Raw genomic sequence first — 18,819 nt, forward strand, 5'->3', positions numbered from 1 at the left:
TGCTTCCAAAAGTTGGGAAAAATGCAGAACTATCCCAGTGTTTCCTTGTTTAACTGAATCCTTTTAACCAACTAGTTCTGGCAATGTGGACAACCTGGTTATAAATGGCCACGTGCTTAGCCTTTGTCTTAAGCCTATGCCCAGATGACCCATTTTGCACATTTCAACCAAGAATAAAGTGACCTCATTTCCAAAAGTGCTGAGCACCAGTTGTTCCTATTGTGTTCACAAGCCACACTATAGGTTCCTGTTTTCAAATTCTTGACCTCAAAAGAATTTTGAGGCAGCAGAGTGATTATATGTTCTTCCACTTGCCATATGTCTATTTATTTTAGTTCAAATATAAAAGTCTGACTAAACTACTTTAAAATCCTGAATGCTCTGAATTAGAACAAGTACTCTTGCCACTGGAACATAAGTGCAACATAAGTGAGCCACATGATATTTTAAAAAATATTTTTTTGCACAAAAGGATGACTAGATTGAAAGTCAGAGTATTTCAGCCTTAACTCTTAGTTTCTTTTTTCTTGTTCTTCTTTTTAATGAATGGCTTAAGAATGGGGGAAAGGTAGCATCCCAGATCATTTAACACCTGAATTTATATTTCTGGGATGAAGTTTCTTTGCTACCTCCTACATAAAGTTAGGTAAACAAATTCAAGATCATTTTACTACAGTTGTCAACTAGTCACTTTTACACAACAAACACACATTTGCCTCTAAATAGTTTTAAACTGTTACTTCAACATAACACTGTCACCTTGGAAGCCAAAATATCACACTGCTCGTGCAAAAAATAAACACGATTGCCTTCTCTCCCCCCCCCCCCCCCCCATAAGGCTTCAGAATAGCAAAACCAACCAAACAACTTACCCACAAAAACCAAAACAAGCCATGCCAATGATCAGTGCGCAGTATTTGGTTTACATTTTAAAATTAAGCTTAAGGTTAATTAAATTAAGGTTTTTCTAGCAAAAGGTAGCAAGAGAAACTCAAAATATATCCAATTTACTACGGCTTCTTGTTGCATCTTTACCGATAAAAAGCTCTGATTTGCATTAAACTTGGCCTGAATGCATCATACAGATCCCAGTAAAACATCCTGACTAGGAGTGAGGGGAGTACCACTACTTCTGGGTGCATGTAAATGTATCCAGATAGAGACAACACATATATACACACCACCTAATAATAATAAAAAAATCATAAATATTCTCTCTCCAGTTACAGTATTTTAATATTCACAGTAAGTAACTTGAAGAGCAATCGCTTATACCCCAAAATTCAATATGTCTTGATATCTTGCTTATGTTGATTAGTCAGAGCTCTGTTTCAATTCCCTTGTAAAAACAAACGTGGTCTTGCTTTCCTGAAACCTTCAAAGCTTCGTACTTCAAGCTCTGCCTACATGATATAGCAGAAAGCAAAGTTGTAGGAAGGGGCCTTTCCAGAAAGCAGGGTCACCAGATGGGGGCAGAGAGCCCAGAAGAAGTGAGGGTGAAATAAAGGTAAGAGGGTCTCAGGGTAAAAGCAAGAAGCAAAAAAGTCTCACTGATGCACAGATGAGCTCTCACCTAAGAGAACCAGAGGTAAAGCAGACGTGCTGGTAGCTCAGAGTCAGTGGCTTAATATAGTTTTCTGAAATTCTCCTCACACTTGCTGACGTTTTACAGGTCAAACTTCTGACAAACGTCACTAGAAACTATCTGGAAGTTGCTGGCAAAGAGCACAGGAAGAGGTAAAAGCTTTATTTTGGAAATAACTCAGAATGGAGGCATTCACTGTCAGGACACTGACAGTCCTGAGATGTTTGAAGGTGTTTTAGAGGATACCTTTAGATATCAATAAAGGAAATAAATAAAAATGCACTCTCTTTCTCTTGGTGACACAATCTTTGAAATACAACTTGTTTCCTAGGTGTGAGGAAGTTTTGTCAGTGACATTTCAAGAAAAAATAGCTATAAATCCAGAAAAAACACAGTTTATAAATCCCTTGACACATCAGTACTTTTGGCTTCAGGGTTCCTGAGCTGTTTCTCCACTCTCACTTGTCTGGCTGCTCCTCTGAGTACCACAACTCAGCTCCTTCCAGGCAGACTCAACTCCCCTTGTAAAACTGGTGCTAAGCTATTTCTCTCCAGAGCCAGGGTCATGATCAAAATTTCTAAAATGTCATCTTGGACCTGAGGTCCACTTGACCAATGCCTGGAGAGGCAAGGCTAGAAGGGTAGTAAAAATCACAACATGGAAGCTGGCAAAATGCTGCTAGACAAAGAAGAAGATGTTAAGAAGCTACGGACCAGCACGAACACCTAAATACCACCAAGCTGCTGGGTTCCCTGTCTCTTTGGCTATAAAGAAGTACCTGCTTCTTTGGCTTCACTGGTCCCAATACAGAGTAAAATTTAGGAATTCTGACATTGAACTTTCTATTTATTCCCAACTGTAATGTGAGGAGTGAAAGGAAAGAGTGACAAGAGTGAGAGGTAATGGAAGGAAAAAAAAGTTAACCTTTGATTAGTCAAGATGAGAAGCACAGGAATTTCAGGAGTGCTAGATTTGAAATCAAAACCAAACCACTTAAGAGCATGTGTGCCTACCATTAAGACCAAAAAAACCACACCTCCACTTGTTCCGTATTGCTGATGCTTTGAGAACCACCAGAAAGCACATCCCACCTTTGACCTCCAAAGCCAGACCACATTATTTCTGAGGTTTGCTCTACTAGTGAGCCCCAGAGCATTTGCTAATGTCACATAAAGAGCTGGCTGGTCTTGTCTGATGAACTATCCTAAGAAAAGCTATAAATCCAATATTAATTTGTTCCCTAATGTCATTCCTTTGTGTAAACTATAGCTGCAATCACAGTGGAGATATCATTGCAAACAAGAGATGACATGATGTTCTATAATCACAAAAGTGAGGACAAACAACGTAAGATCCCAACTTTTGTGGTTCACACACTAAAAGAAAAAAGTCCTGCCATTTTAAACTGTACAGCAGACAGGAACTTCTTATCTGAACACAAGCTACAAAAGCAGGTTGTGCCTTTTGCTCCTTACAGAACAAAAACCACACAACGAACCCACATGGACCAAGAAAGAGCTGGGCATAACTATGATTTCTAGATCTCTAAAAACAAGCCATGCCTCATTATACCCTTGCTGCTGCTCTGAGCTGTTTTCAGGCAGCTTTTACAAGTATACAACAGAGCAGAAGCCATGAGGCATCCAACGAATTAGCTTACACTATTCCCATCCGTTCACGAATGCCTGGTCAGACAGGCTTGGTGGCAGGCCATCGGCTCCTTGTGCAAGGGGTCTTAGAGTCCCACCACCCTGCCCCGACCATGGGAACAGCAACCTTGCTGTCATCACAGCCCTCTGTGGCTGTGAAAGAGGTGACAAGAGGGGAGCCTTAGGATTTGCCCTCATATAATATAAATATTTCTATACAAAAGACTTCCAAGAAGTTGAGACGCAAACGCTAAAAAGAAGGTATAAATGCAACTGTGAACTCTCTTTGCAATTAAACTCATTAGACTTTGGCCTTTTCCTTCTGACTACATTATTTTTGTGTCTTCAAAGATAAAAGTAGTCAGGCCAAAAAAAATACCCAAAATGCTCACACATAAAACCCAGCTGCTTAGCATATTTCATTACCACACTGACTTCAAAAATACTGAGCAATTTAAACCTGCAAGCCACTTGGCTTTAGCTAAAGATAAGTGCCTGAGATAAGAGAGGTATAATTGTTCAATGTAATACCGTAGCATGTTTTATATAAACATTTGCTAACACTGCACTTCATATATTTTGTTTCAGAGTTGTGAAATGCTGCTGAATGTTCCAACTTTATTTGTGGCCCGTTCCTTTCATATTTACACATCCAGGGTTCCCCTTGATGCTGAATTAAACAAATTATCTTATCCCAAAGTACCAATGGGGCAGTTATGCTTTGCAACAGAGCGCATAGCCTACAGGTTTCCAGCAGTCACCCAGCTTATTCCCTTTCACTGCTGAAGAGGCAGGGGGGAAATGTTAAAAGAATTTGTTCGTGAAAAGCTCTGAAATTGGGATTAACAAGACAAACCTTTTGCTTTTAATAAAATGCTTTGGGTTTACCTAACAGTAGTTTTTTCCATAATCTAACTATTAAGTAAATTAAATACTCTGAACTTAGGACCCCCATATATTTCTTGGAGACCTGTTTACAGACTTTCTTTTGGTCTGGTTTCATGATGGAACATGTGGTGTGACACTACTATCTCTCTTAGCCCTGCACTATCAGTTCTTCCACATCGTAACTCTTGGACAGTATCAAACAAATTTGACAGAGGGGGAGCAGTCTCCAAGCTCTTATGTCCCCACAAGTTTTGGTGACCCATCACGAGGTCTACCGAGGAAAGACTGAAGCCAAAGCTCAGCCTTACAAGGAGACATCAGAGTACCCACAAGGGAGAGAACCTCTATGAAAGAAAGCAATGGGAAAACACAGGTCACAAAAACTTCCTGGCTTTCCTTCGCTTCAATAGCTAGTTGCGAATGACTACTGGGGGGAGCCGTGCAGCCTCCGCTCAGAGAAATCTCCCTTTGAACACATGAGTTTACCTCCTGCTTCACTCTTGCTTCACTTAAGTATCAGCCTCTGGTCCAACTCCCTGCCTTCCAAACTACCAGTAAGATCAAGGGGAGGGACTGTCATATTGCAATGACAGCAAGGTGCAGCTCAGGATCACAAGAGGGAAAGGTAAACTCTGTGGTGCCACACCACAGCATGTTTCAGCAAGGCATGACAGCTTACCACAAAATCTAGCCCTTTGCCCTGATTTTAGGATTACATGCAAGTAATACTCAGCAATAACTGTTTTAGGCTCCAGTGCTTCCCCTTCCCTCACCTACATGCTTTTGACATAAGTGCCCCAGGGTCTCCTCCTTTGCCTCCACCCGAGCACCAAGAGCCCTAGGTCCCCTTTCGCCCCTGGTACAAGCAGGGGATCACCAGCCTACACGCACATGCAAGAGCAGACCGAGCTCACTGCTGTCACAACAGTAACACTGTTCATTTCAATGACACTACCGCAAAGATACAGTATTACTCAATGAGAGTGTGAATATCCCCCTTTAAATCAGACAATTAGGAATAAACCAACACCACTAACAAATGAAGGACTAAAGAGTACTGAATTTCATTCTGCAAATGATCCTTGGTTTTCCCTGACTGTCATCAAGCAAAGTCCAACTTTGTTGTCTGGCTCTCGCCTAGAGAAATTATTCTACTTTTGCCAGCAATGGCCTTGCTTTTGCTCTCACACTACAATAAACTAGTAACAACTCAGGCAATTGCACAGGCATACAAAGAAGAATCTGACCCCATGGTCTATCAGATCATTTTCAATAATCCTACAATTAGAGAAGCCAAATTAAACATTCAACATTTGACCTTTGCTGTTACTTCTAGATTAGCTAATACAGGTTAAAAGTCCACACTTTTTTCAAGAGTTCACAAAATAAAGGCTTTAGATCCTGTAAGGAACAATTGATATGTTCTTATTGTGCACTAGAATTTAAAATGCTGAACTTTTTAATATGTAATAGTAACTTTAGACTGTAAAATCATCTACTTTGGAGTTACTCTGATTAAGCACCCACTAGACGGTGAGATTAGATCATGGACTGGAGGGGACAGAAAAAAAAAAACCAAAACACCTCAATCTCCTGTGAAAATCTCACTGCTACAACGGTGGTTAACAACACTTCTGCAGATGAAAAAAGAAGTGAGAAATTCAAAGATTGCCAAGAGTGAATTCTTAAATTTTTTTAAACTGAAGTCTATTACTAAAATTTCACCACTTTTCTATCATTTTTACTGGTTTGCATCCTATGTTTTCTACCATTTGCATTGCTTCTCCAATGTTTATGTTTTAGCCTTGCTAGGAAATATATCTGCAACATCAATTACAATTACTAACAGCATGCACATCTAAATTAAACACCTGCGGATGTACACAAAGCACAAACAAAATACACTCACGTTGGTATACAATATAGTCTTCCCAAACAGCATATATGAAATGGATGTGCTCTGATGCTGTATTAACAAGTAGAATATAAAAACTTCAGCAGAAGGGTGGAGATTAAAGAGAGCAGTCTTAAAAAGAACATAAGTATAAAGTAAAATTATATAGAACCTGTATAAATAGATTATACCACTCAGCACGCGCAGTAAAGTGATCTTGCACATACACAGCAAAAAGACGATTCCCATGAGCGTCACTGAACGTGCACACAGCGTCCCTTGGGAGGGCTGGACCACGCGCAGTGCACGCACAGAGCATCACGGGAAGAACCACCACACGCAGTCGTCTCCATCCACATTTACACCACACACCTGAAATCTATTTCAGAAAACACATTTCTATGATGCTGGTCTATGAATTGACGGGGCTTGGGGACGTAAGTTTGATGGATGCTTCAAGCAGCTCTGCAGAGAGATGATGGCGACCGGACAGGTATTCAGCTCTACACTCCGTCACCATTCTCAAAGGCAGCCTATTTGCCAAGCCCATGGACGGGGTCAGTTCAGGCCCAGATGCAAATCCAGACATGTGGATTTTGAAACCTGCACAGCCCAATTTACCAGCCTTCAGAGATGCTGAACATTTGGCTCCTGTGAAAACCAGCGCTTTCACTGAGACACCCAACGTCTCACAAGCTCAGGAAGCCATGCTGGAAAGCGGCCTTTAGCTATTAGCCAAGCAATTACCTCTCAACCAAGATTAAACTTGTGAGCCAGCCAATGCCTCCAAAATACGGAAAGGGGATACATGAAATGTTGGATGCCCTTCTGCAGTATTTTCTCAGGACAACTCTGTCTTGAAACAGCATTTCTGCCTGATTAATAACTGGAAGACTTGGAAAGGATGTGGTCTTGGCACCACATCCTGCTTGCAACGTGAATCAGGAGTTGACATTTTTGGAATGTCAAGAGTTGATATAACAAGAAACTCCTGCTTAATGCAAGCCTTTCATCTAGGCATGTGTCACCTTCAAGATGAGATGGCTCATGATGCCCAGGATTCAGAAGGGAAGGAAAGGGAGGAACTAAGGGAATAAAACTAAGGGAAACAAGGCATAAGTGGAATTACAGAAATAATTAACAAATGCTTCATTCATGACTTCACAATCTATCTTATGTAAATAGAGAAAGTGTGATGACATGAATACTATTAATATCCCAGTTACAGGAATCTGGAATTCATGTCTCTTGTATTTGGAGAGAGGGGATTGATTTTGCCTCTTGATCTAACAGCTGATCCACTGCTCTTCCACCACCAAAAATGCCAAGACCCTTAAAACCCTCTTCACACGTGCATATATTCCTCTTCAGCAAGAAATGCTGCAAAACAGGACAGGATGAGACCTAATGCACACCACTCAGGGCTGCCACAGGGCAGCTCCTCGTATACAAGGTGAGCAGTTGTCACTCCCCTAATATTCCCACAGGTACCACAGAGTATACCTGCAAGAGAAACCTGTTGAGGACTACTAACCAAACCGTATTGCCTGAACCAGCGGGAGGCAGGGAAGCATGCCAGGGAAGTACCACATGCACTTGCTCCCTTCTTCCTCTTCCCTGGGCACCTATTTGTGGTCATAGTTGGACACAGCATAGCGGGCAGGACAGACCTGGGTCTTAACCGGTGTGACCACTCTTAGGTTCTCACTTATGGTAAAAAAAGGCAAATTTTCCACACTCCTTCCAGCTCTTGCTGGAAAACTGTCATCAAAAACTGTCATTGCATGGCAATGTATACCGGAGCAGTTTTCAGATTTTTTTTCTCCTTGCTGGTCCCTCATAACAAAAGAGTCCTCCCAATGTTATGCACAGCAGTCACATACACACATCTACATCGGAGTACAAAACACAGGTCAAATGCCCTGATCTGAAAAGTTGGGTTTGAAGCTAATTTGCTACCAGAGATAAAATGACAGTTCCCAAGGGCAGCTGTGCTGCCAGACAATTTCGCCACACCTAGCATTAACAGAGCTTGGTGTGACACCAACCCATGAGTAAAATCCAACATCGACATCATTTTGTATGCTTTCTCATTGCTTGAAATACGCTGTCCTATTCAACTGCCCCATTAACTAGTGAATGAATTATGATGACACAGGCAGGTAAAGCTTTTTTCCTCAACTTTTTTAACTTACCTTTTAATGATTTAACTCTAAATGCAAGCTACAGTGAAACACTTGGTTTTACTTTAGTACATTTCTTGAAGATGTGAAAAAGGGAACACTGTTAGGATAAAAAGGGATAACCATGAAAAGCTGAGTGCACCGTATTGCTGCATGCCTATGGCTCTATTTGGAACAATCAGCACTGGGATGAAAACCGAATGAGATTATCATCTGGTAGGCAGAAAAACAGTTGTATCAATTATTAGCCTTTGAAATGAGCTCAGAGACACGCAAGTGAAGGAGCGATGGTCCTGATTTAAACCCAGCGAGATAAATTACTTAAATTGAAATCTAAGGGTGAGCTGGGGAAGCGTACTTCTCATGGCCAGGACACCAGAACACGAGCCTGCTCCGGCAGAACAGCAACTCTGCCCACGACTCCTCTTTTTGTTCGCTGCCATCACACCCGCCCTTGTTTCTGGTAAGCCTGCCCCAGTTTCTCTATCTGTCCAATCTACGGCCCTTATTCAAAGGCAGACTTCAATTAAAAGGGAGCATTACTCAGCAGTTACAGTTATGCCCTTCTCAGCCTTTCCAATTCCCTGATGTAGGCAAAGGATACGTGCAAGAGAGACAGGTACGTGCATCATTCAGGAAAGCAGCACTGCTGGGAGTTAAGGTTTCCTACCTCAACAGTCAACCAAAAATTTGTGCACTTTTCCCACTAAAGGACAGAACTGGACCCTTGGGGACTTAACATGCATTCTCACGTATAAACATTAGCACACACGCACAGAGCACAGGTTTGCAACGTATAAAATTTAATAAACTTACATAAACTATGCTTTACTGTGCTGCACAGGGCAATACGGCAGACCATGTATCTGATGACAAGTTATTGCATGTGGCTCTAAAATAAACAATACCTTACAGAGCTACTTCACCCTCTTGTGAAAAGAGGTAGTTAAGAACGTGGTTTTTCAAATTAGGTTTCCAAAAGATGCCTTAATTTTACACTCATGGTTACTGGAGAATATTTCTGCAATTAAAATAATTATACAGACTGAACCTAAGATTGACTCAAAGGAAAATGCCTCATGATTTTAGGGAAAAAAAAAAAAAATCTGCAAAATGTTTCATTTAGAGATGGTTATATATCTTTCCAGAATAATTCTAAAAAGTTGTTCAGAAACTGAGACTTCATTAGAGCTGGCTGGAAAAAAAATGCAGAAAACCATTTTTTGCTTCTGTGTTCTGTGAAAATATTCCAACCAGATCCATTCTTATGCAGACATCCCACGCAAATATGATTTCAAGATTTCACTCCTGAAATTCAATGCCTGTGGAAGGACGCTTGTCCCATACAGAAGCCCAAACGATTTTCACTGAGCCCTGGTCTCACAGTACTTCCATGCAATGATCCTATTGACCCAGTGTATACATATATACCTCTCCCCATAATTTCCCGAAGATTTTTCATAATTTCCATCACAAACCAATACAACACGTACAACTGTAAAACATCCGTATCTAAAGAGCAAGAAAGTAATTACATCCATCCACAATGAAAGCAGAGACGACAGACCTAGTAACATATTACAAACCCCTAAATATTCCCCAAAGATGGATTTCCTTTGTTCGTAATTTTGGACTGGACTAGCGCAAAGGGAGGGAGTCGGCGCGTGGACAGACGGCAGCGAGCCGCGCTGCTCCCACCTGTGATCCTGCCTCTGGGCCAGTGAACCTGCCCTGAAGTTAACACCAGAGGTTGAGAGACCACTTGGGCCTCGGGTGAACTTCCCATGGCCAGCAGTATCTGCCCTCCGTCTCTCAAAAGAGATGTGCTACAGACATGCCCAATTTACACATAGGAGTTGCAGCTGTTCCAAACTTAATGTTAAAGCCAATAAACCTTCTCCTCTGAAGTTTTTGTTCCCTCTACTCACCCAGCCAGCCATGCAGCATTTACACCTAAAAGCGCACAAATCTTAAGAAAACCTTGTAATAAATATTTCCGTTTCACCCTGTTTAAAAAAATATTTAGTTTAGGGCTTACGTGTAGTGAAACAAGGTCACTGTACGATCCAAGAACGTAAATTCTCAGGAGAGCAGAATTTAGAACATCCTATGAAAATGAAGAATGGTACTTGGCTCTAAAACGCTGTGAAAATTTAGGAGGGAAAGTTAAGTACCACAATGAAATTTAGTACATCATCTTTACTGGCTTATAAGATAAACGGTCCAATTTATGGCATTTAAAACGTTATCACATATGGTCAGAAGTTCATCTTCTGAAACTAGGTCACAGGTCATCAACAGGAAATTCATAGGAAATTATGGAGGAAATTAAAAGAACACAAATGGGCAAGAAAACTAGTTTATATAATCTAGGTTCTCCCAGCACGGCTTCCTGCGTTATGATGAACTCAGCTTTCACACTGAACTTTGCCTTTCCAGGCCACATTAAGTAAGTATTTCTGAATTGTCTATTATACTCTTCAGGCCTCAAAATGTTGAGGTCAAATTCACTACAAAGGGCCATTCATTTTTTTCTTTAAACAATACAGCTGGGAAAGAAAATAGTAGCTGGAAAAGGTGTTTTGAGAGCACTAAATGTAGATTTCTACTTGCTACCGGCACCTCAAGAACGGGTGTGCGAGATGCTTCATGGACACACATACCACGCCGAGGACAGTACCCAAACTCAAGAAGAGATTCTCGTATTGCTTCATCTATTCTAGCATCCCAGCCAAACTGCAGCTGCATTCCCCATCACATTTGGGAAGATGACGATTAGTGTCCAGGAGTCTGTTCCACTCTAATGTTAGACATACTTTTCAAAATAAAATCCCTGGTCAATAAGGCGTAAAGGAAGAGAGAGGGCTACGGTTCATCTAGGCTATCTGGACAACTTTTGTAAAGAAAAACTGCTAACAGAAGCAGTTACTGCTCAATCGTTTCAGCTGAAAGCTAAAGCACACAATGTACTGTCTAGCCACCAATATCTCTAATGGATCAGAGAGAAAGAAAAGTTAGGAGTTAACTTTACAAGACAGATACAAAATTAAAGACTTGCCCCTGCTGTCTCTCTTCTTGATACTTTCATTAAATAAAAAGACCTTGTATAAATACGATCACCTTCTCATTCATGCTTTTTCACAATACCTGAAATCCATGTGCTATACACAGGCCATCCCTACCCTCAAGAATCATAGGTCCACATAAAAGTCCACAAATTAAAAGCAGTTCCTCAAATAAACTGTTCATTCTTCCTCTTTTGTCTTCTGCTTTCACACCCTATCAGATCCAATAAAACCACTGAGATCTGTTTTTTCAACACCATAACTTGAAATTTCTAATAAATCGTGCATCTGTAGCTATCTCCTGCAGATAGCATTTCCCACTGAAGTAACAAGAACCACTCCTGTACTTCAAAAATTACAGGAATCGCATCATCTACGATTTGATGAAAAACAGAACTATCTTTGGGTTGTGAGGAGTTGGTTGACAAGGTAGAAGTGATAACAGTACTGAATAACAATAATTCCACATCATTTACTGCTGGTATTATAAACAGGCTTTCTTCTTCAGCTTGCAGGAAGGCGAGATGGAAAATTCTTATGAACACCATGGCGTCCAAAGGTTGATCTGAACGCAGGATCTCACTTCCAGAACGAGGACTACTCTGTTCACACTGAATACACCTGGTTTTGGATGTTCATTCTTACTCACCGTCACTAATTCAAGGCCTGGGTTGAGATAGGGCCTTTTTTGCGATTGGCAATATTACAGTACAAAATAAAGGAGACAGTTCTCCTACTGAACAGATTACAATCCAAACGTAGGGAACTGCAGAAACAGTTGAAGTGCCCAGGAAAACAAAAATGACCACTGACACAACTGGGAACACCTCCCTCACCTCCTGACTTTCAAACCAGTGATTTTAATCTCTCTTTGAAGGAAAAGGGAAGCTTGCTATCCTTTTTCTAATGAATTCAAGCCTGTTGAAAATCGAGTTTTCTTGTTTCGGTTACCTTTTGCAGACTGCTTAAAAGCTGCCAATAGAGCCCAGGGCTCTGTATAAACTAGACTGCTCTACCCACTCCATCATGCTGCACGCCCAAATACGCTTCCTGTAAAGCCAGGTCTTCTTTTTTTCTCTTTACTTTTCCCACTCTCCTTCACAGTCTATTTGAGCAAGGTAATTCCAGCACCTATATGTCATCCAAGAGTAAGATACAAAACAGCATCAGTAGAGCAGCCAGCTCAATAAATGTGCTGAAAAAAGCAAGCCAGTAGCTATAAAGAACTTTCATACCCCCCTCATAGCTACAGGTAGTCACTTGGGAGCAACAAATGCTGGTTTAGGAGAGTTTTGGAGCTTCAATATTCAAGCATTTTCCCTAGGACTACTCTGTTTGCCATTGGCCTTGATACCAAAAATTATTGCAAGGACAAGTACACAGGCACACAGTTTCCTGAGACTTTCAGAGAAGCTTTTAACCCTCATTTCTGCTTCCTGTCCTCATATTTAATTTACCTAGAAAAAAAGACCAATAACTGAAAGTGTTCTGGTTAAGTTCAGGTATGCAGGTCTCAGTTTCAATGGTTACTACTCCTTTTCCTTTTTCTGGTGAAAATTAAACCCAATAGTTAGGTAGAACTGCATGAAGTATTCATTAGATACTTCTTACAAAGGGCAACCTGTATTTCTAGGCTCAGAGTTACATCTACTCCACCAAAAACATCAAATATCCAGTTTTCATAATTTAATGGTAGCTTTATCACTTAAAATAATGTAATGTACCATGCTTTTCAATGAAAAACCCCCGCAATTAATATTGTATTATTTAGCAATTCTTACACAAGATCTAAATTAGCTGACAATTTTTTATCATGGCTTTAATACTGTCTGGCCTCTTCCAAGGTAAAAGCATGTTCAGGAGGAGCCAAGAGTAACTGTATCTGAAAATTTTTTTCAGCACTGCTTTACTTGAATCATGGCCCAGAGTTTAGGTGATAGGATGCTGATTCGGTTTTAATGCTGTTCACAGATATTCTACAACCTGCTATGGGTTATGAAGCAGAGTCACACTAAAGCAGCTCCCCAGAACACTGAAAAGAAACCCCCAATTTTTGTAGGACTTCTACAATGCATTTAGCAAAGTATCATCTTTTTAGTCTTCATACCTGATCGTACTTATACCTCTAAGAGGTATGCTTTGCACAGGTAAAACTGTGCAAAGAATGTTACAAAAATGGTAGTTTACTCTCCTGCATACAAATGAAGGCCTATTGTTGCTCACAACTGAGCAGGTCACTGGGCTAAACCAAGGTGATCTGCAAAATCCTCACATTTCAGCCTCCTCCAACAAGTAATGCATTTTCCAAAGATGTGGCTGCTATCCAATTCCAAAATGGCAAGATATTCAACACCCTTCAGGTCTATCAAATGTTGCCAACAAAGACAGAGTATAACTTCTACACCTGTGAAAGACTGGGAGCTATTTGTCATGAATCAGTACTGGGTTTGTTCTGAACCCTTGTCTACTCTTGAAAGAGGAGCTTCCTGTATCTTCAGTAGGCTATCGTGATGTCCAGTGTGCATATAACAAATTACTTCAATCACAGGACTACTGGAAAACACACCTAGAAATGTATTCAGATTCAGACTGGTACCTCTGCTCAAACGCCAAGGAGACGATGCCCTTTGCTGACCTGATCCTGGACCACCTCTGTGCACCCAAACCTGGCCGAAGGTCCAAGCAAACCAGCAGAGAGAACACAGGGACTTTGAATGCAAGCAGTGACAGAGGCTGGGGAGGAAAAATAACCTGAAACTTAGCCCTGCAGGGATGAGTACTTTGAACTGAGATAGAAACATGAACAGGTCTAGGTAAGACAGGCATACATGCAGACTTCTGTTTCTTTCTTATATTCCTTCCTCTTTGATTTTACTTCTAATGCCATGAACAAAAAAGCCACTCTGGATCCCCTTGCTCATCGGTCACAGCAGCCAGAAAGAACAACAGGTACTCAAATGCAGTTTGGTCAGCTGAATGCACAAGTAGTACACCGGACACCGTCCATGGCGTGGTCTGAAAGTGAAGTCATGGATATGCAGAAAATACCTTGGTATCTGGTGGGAGAAGACCAGGTGTGGAGCCAGTGGCATAACACACAGGCATGGGCATAGCCCTGTATGTGAGTTAACACTGCACAGGCCACCGCAGGAGTGAAAACCAAGGTTCCACAGAAGGAGGAGAGAGAAGATTGTCTTTTGTATTCTTTTAGCCAAGAAATCAGGGGCAAAACCGAAATGAGCTAGAAACTGTGCAAAAATGGCTGGTCCAGGAACTAGGACCAAGTTTGTGCTCTGAAGATAGAGCACACCTACACCCTCTCCCCACATCAGGATGCAGTGGAAGTTTCTATTTCTCTGTGAAGGCAAGCGGATGCCCCAGAGGCCAAAAGGGACCCGAAGGCACAGCGAGCCCAGAGGCAACTTCCTGAGCAATAAACCAAGCATAGCCCCTCAAGTAACTGAACGGAGTGACCCACTTGGGGTTCACCACGTCAGCACAGGCTGAAGCAAAGGACACGGAGCAGGAGGCAAGAGGCAAAGCTAGCCCTGCAAGGCATCGACACCTACATGCTCTCAGTTTTTACTGTCCCATTAATGGGTCTGGTCTAAGACAGCCTAAAACTACTCAGAATTCAGGGAGGCAAAGAGATCACATTACTGTTAAGCAGATTAATTGGAAGGTGTTTCTTAATACCACACTGAGAGAAAAAGAAGGTGATGCAATACTGATTATTCCATTAAATATTAATTACAATACAGCTGCTTTCAAGCTAGAACATATTCCTTTAGACAACTGAATTAAGGGACTGGAGAACTGAAGGAGCTTCAAGGCTTTGCGTATATCTGTCATTTCTCAATTATGTTAAACTGAATTCTTCAGATCATGCATGGTTATCTCCAAATATTAATTTTTATTAGAGTTAGAGGTTCAAGCTTAAAACGGAAAAATACTCAGGACTCTCAAATTTGCTCAAATGACTCCCAAGATCCTTCTTACTGTTCAAGGAGGCTGAAGAGGCAGTCCTACACCTTCCATCAAACATCCTTGAAATGGAGAGTGAGGGTATATTTTCCTCCTACAAATTTTAATTTGCACACAGATAACATCAGTTGGATAGCAGTGTTACATACTTCTCTCCTTTCCCTTCTGCTTCAACTTGGTAATTGAACTCCAGTAACAGTAGGGCAACACTGAGACTGAATTTTACCCTTCAACTTTGGAGCACTGAAACCTCTGCAAGGAAATTTTATAGCAAAAGCACAATAAAGTAATTGCAAACTTTTCAGAAGGTAACCTTCAAATAAGCATGCTCTGGAATTAGTTTTTACCATTATAGAAAGCTCTTCAGACATTCCTTCGTGCTGCGGGTGCTAGACTGTTACCCTACACCACCCCCATCTCAAACTGACACATTACGTCCAACACCAAGATCTTCAATTAAAATAGCTCAAGAAAGACTGCAGAAAAAAGTATTTCTTTCCAGAGCGCTACTCAGTTCTGGTAATATTTAACGGCTGGGTCAACCACAGGGTGCAGTTCCTCTCTCCGCTAAAACAAAATCCAAGATTTGCCTTTGTTATTTAGGAGGGAAAAAAAGAAAAAAAAAAGCAAGAAGCTTCCAACATTTCAAAAGCTATATATATAATTTCGTGTGACTTTTTGGAGCCCTCCTAAGCTTCAGTAAGTTTTATCCTGCTTGGCAGTTTCATACGATTTCTTTATTTTCCCTTCATTTAAGCAGCAATCTATCAAAAACTTCAATTATATTTCCCCTTTTTCAGCAACGTGTATGAATTTTCTTGGATTGAAACTTTTCAACATCTCTCTTCACGCAAGGTCAAAGCTCTACATTGTTGTAGTTTTCTTTTTCAGTGTTTTTTCTCCAAGTCAGTCCTCCACTGGGAAATTAATATTCCGCATGAACAATGAACTCCTTGCATGGCCTTTGAACCTAGTGGTTGCTAGGAGGTCTAAAGAAACCCTGGAGTACCGCCGATTTAATAGCATGTATCAAGAGATTATTCAGCAGTAAAAATGTGTGATTTTCTAAATTCCCTGCTTTTTTTCCTCCTTACTTCTATCTCCAATCATCTGTCAAACAATCTTTAAATTTCGGATGAATTGCATCTGCATCAATTTTCTACGATTATGGGCTGTTTGCTCCCAAAGTGTTGAAAATGTGACTGCCAGCCACCAATGCTGCTTCTAATCAAGCAAATATCAAACTGGTCCTTACTCAGTTTTACTGAAAAGGCTGCTTAAAATTGGGTATGCTCCACCACTCTAGCATGAGGTTCGCACTTCCATTATAAACAGGGTTCTGCTGAGAGACTGTATTTTCCACAAATAAAACACCACGGCATTAACTGCAACACCATTACTCAATATTTCTCTGTGCTGAATGAAATGTACATATATATGATTCTCCATGCCCCATTCAGGCATACTCAAATACTAATGTTTCAAGCTTTTAGCATCTTACTGAAGGCTGTCTGACTGTCTGCTTTGTCATATTTCCCTAAGCAGAGTAACCAAGGCAAAACCCCAAGGTTTCTTTCCCACCCTCCACCCCCATCCCAAACAATGCCGCATTTAATTAAAAGAGAACCATAACAATGCTAATGGTGATGAGGTTAAATGGCTGGATAAACAGAATGCAGCCCTCTGAAAAGCCCGTGTGTTTCGGGACACTTTCTCCCCTGCAACATTCTGGGTGACAAAGAATGTATTTGTATTCCTGATCCCCACAACTTTTAAGCCAGAGGACTTCCTATAGATTTCCTGCGAGGAAGAGAGTTTCCTTCAAATAGTAAGAAGTGTTTAATACAGTAGACATTCCTCCCAAAACTAATATTTGGAGAGGCAGTGGACAAGGATCCTTTAAAAATAAATGAATGTGGAAACTATCCATCAAGAGAGAACAACTGCATTTCCAGCTAAAAGCCTACTAAGTTGTTGTTTATTTTTTAAAAAAACAAACCACCAAACATTTTGTGATTTTAATTTTCAATGTATCCTCTCTCCAACAACTTTATCAAATTACTCAAACTAAACATGGCATTTGTCCTTCTTCTTCAGTTATTGCAGTCGAAATTAATGCGCTGTATATTCATAAACACGGTATTCTGGGGGTCTGGAGATTACTTTAAAACATTTATAGCAGATTACAAACTCTATGCCTCCCCGCCAATGACACAGGTATCTGCCAAAAAATGCAGGGTGACACATCTGATTCTGCAGATCGCTGGTGTTTGAGCGCCTGGTTGGATTGTACCAATCTTGCCAAGATAAAGCTTTTACAGAGCCAGACTGCTTCCCTGAAGAATTAAAAACAAGCAAAAAACCACACCGCTTGGCACAAAACGTTCACATGAACTCCTTCTCTTTTAAATACGGGCTTCCACACTGCAAGAAAGGCCTTAAAGTACCGACTTCAACAGAACTGACACAGCGTATCTTACAGTGGGAATATCAGGACATTCAAGTAGAACAACGAAAATCTTTGCAGTACAGACAGATTTGGCTTTCCAGCTGCTTTCAGGTCCTGCAGCACCAACAAAACAAAACAACCCCTCCACCACCACCACCACTCTCCTCTTCTTCAGCTGTTCAAGAATAAATTATCCTTGTCATTTCCTCTCAATATGTGGCTTCCCAGGAAAGGGAAAAATCAGAGCGGCTATTGCCAAAATAGCACAATAGTCTTACCCAGGCAGATTTTTCAATAAAATGCATATTATTTCCTTTGTGCTCGGGCGTTAGAGAAAGAATAGTCACGAGACATTTTTAAAACATGAGAAACCAATCCTGACTGAAGAGATACGTTTATTAGGGCCAGAGATAGGAAAAGTGAGTGTATAACTGACAACCACAATCTTTGGCTCAACCCTTGCAGCAGAAATGGGGGGGGACGACGACGACGGGGCACGGGGCTGGAAACGTTTTCAGTAATGCATAATAAATACCTTCATCTTCTCCCTCTCCCTTTTTCTCCTTTAAAGGAATCTGCCTACTCAACCTAAATTGAGCCTCAGAGGGAAAACGTGCCTTCATGATAAATTGGAATTTGCTATCATAGTAATGAAATGTTATGTCCAATCATCACAATAAGCAGGCAGCAGAACAACAAAGGAGGTTTCCAGGATTTTCTGCCCCCGGCCCCCTCCCCATCAGCATTTTGCCAAGTCTTCTTTCGGGTGTTTATGAAATGTCTGAATTCCAAGGCCACTAAGATGCATTTCAGGATGGAGCAGCTTCCATTAACAGTACTGAGGCTTTCCGAAATCGTATCAGCACTCCGTCGGAGGCCAAGCCTCTCCCCGATGCCTGCCTTTCCCCGTGTTGTTTTTTGTTTTGTTTGCGCTCTCTCTTTCCCATGCACAAACATGTTGGTGCAGTGTCCATTATTTCCCTACGGCCCCCCTTGAAAGCAATCGACAGATGAATATAAATACATGCTTGTATTCCCCCACATACACAGGTCTGGTCTCCTGCTACACCTCAAATAATGAATGCAAATGTGTTTACAGTCATTTTCACCAAAGCGTGCTT

The 18,819-nt window shown here is 41.1% G+C and overlaps 1 protein-coding gene across 4 annotated transcripts in view; it reads right to left on the reverse strand.

Annotated features, from left to right (window-relative positions):
• STOX2 (storkhead box 2) overlaps nt 1–18,819 on the reverse strand; it is a 150,904-nt gene that overhangs the window by 56,714 nt on the left and 75,371 nt on the right. The gene's annotated exons all lie outside the window — the stretch shown is intronic.

This window comes from Ciconia boyciana, chromosome 5 (genome assembly GCF_034638445.1).
Source record: "Ciconia boyciana chromosome 5, ASM3463844v1, whole genome shotgun sequence".
NCBI classification, from domain to species: Eukaryota; Metazoa; Chordata; class Aves; order Ciconiiformes; family Ciconiidae; genus Ciconia; species Ciconia boyciana.